The following is a 1,568-nucleotide window of genomic DNA, read 5'->3' as shown; positions in this document are numbered from 1 at the left end:
CCCAGTGACATTTTTTTTTATTTTATTTTATTTTTTGTAGCAGAGGAATAGACTCAAGATCTAAAGAAGGCAAGTCTCACTTCATGAGCCAGCCTTACAAAAATAGAACATGACTGAAAGTGCTATTATCTGGTGAGGGAGAATGTGTTCGTTAATGATGTTTAATTTTTATATGTATTGATATTTATTTTCTATTTATTTAATATTTTTCTTTATTTTGAGAAAACCATACATGCATGCATACAATGAATCACATGTGCATGATTTAATATATTATATCCATACAAAATAATATCCATCTCCCATTTTCCTCCTCTAGCTCTCTCTGTGTCCCTGTCTATTTGGTCCCCCTCCAATTTCATGCTGTCATCCTTAGAGTTCCTATGCATTGAACACCATTAACAAAAGTAACTTTAGAGAGGAAAGAGGTTATTTCCTCTTACAACTCTCAGGTCACGCTCCATCACTGAAAGAAGTCAGGACAAAAACCTGGTGGCAGAAACTGATGCAGAGGTCATGAAAGAGTGCTGTTTAATGGACTGTTTTCAAGGTTTACCTAATGTGCTGTCTTATGGCACCCAGGATTACCTTCCCAGGGGTGCCACTTGCCCACACTGAGCTAGGCCGTCTCACATCAATCATGAATCCTGAAAATGTTCCATGTGCCAAAGTGTGGGGGCATTTTCTCAGCTGAGAATCCCTCTTCCAAAATGAATACAGCTGGCAGCAGCACACAGGTCCTCTTCCTCCACCTCCTCTTCCTCCTCTTTTTGCCCCCCCCCCCTTCTTTTTTTTTTTTTTTTTTTTTTTTTTTTTTTTTTTTTTTTTTTTTTTTGGATAACTCATTATGTCCAATTAGTGTTGTGCAAGAGAGTGAGTCAAGTCCGGGAACATATGAAACCTACCAAGATCCATACTCTAAGAAAGAATAAAAGCGCACGCCTTTAATTCCAGCACTCGGGAGGCAGAGGCAGGCGGATTTCTGAGTTCGAGGCCAGCCTGGTCTACAAAGTGAGTTCCAGGACAGCCAGGGCTATACAGAGAAACCCTGTCTCGAAAAGCAAAAAAAAAAAAAGAAAGAAAGAAAGAAAGAAAGAATAAAAGGCCCTGCTACACCGCAGCCACTGGTGCTTCCATCTGGGCCTGCTCGAGATGCTGCATGTGCTCCTGCATCTGCACAATGGCTGGCAGATGGCTAAGCTATCCTCTCGAAGGAGGACCACATCATCTTCATTCATTTGGACACTGTTGGTACCCTACCTGAACAAAGGTGGACGAGGTTCAGTACAGCATCATCAAAAAGAAATGGAAGACGGTGAGAGATCTTTCTCATCTTCTGTGAGCTCTGTTTGGTTATCCTAGCTGCCTTAACTCTTATAGGATTCTAACAGACACCAGTATGAACATCTGTCAAGTTTAGCCAGATGACCAGATGATCGTGCAACACTGTAACTTTCTGTGCCTCCAGAGGAAATGCTACTTTCATCATGACCTCCCTTTGTTCCAGCTTTGCTGAGGACAGGGACAGTAAGATCATGAGATTTATCCTAGCCAAACTAGCATAATTT

General features: G+C 41.3%; 1 pseudogene; it reads left to right on the top strand.

Moving 5' to 3' along the window:
* The first annotated feature begins 1,152 nt into the window (after positions 1-1,152).
* LOC110288837 (thioredoxin-like protein 4A pseudogene) lies at positions 1,153-1,342 on the top strand (annotated as a pseudogene).
* The last annotated feature ends 226 nt before the right edge of the window (positions 1,343-1,568 follow it).

Source organism: Mus caroli, unplaced genomic scaffold (genome assembly GCF_978045245.1).
Source record: "Mus caroli unplaced genomic scaffold, Mus_caroli_1 scaffold_18, whole genome shotgun sequence".
Classification (NCBI taxonomy): domain Eukaryota; kingdom Metazoa; phylum Chordata; class Mammalia; order Rodentia; family Muridae; genus Mus; species Mus caroli.
This window is presented reverse-complemented; position numbering and strand designations above follow the sequence as displayed.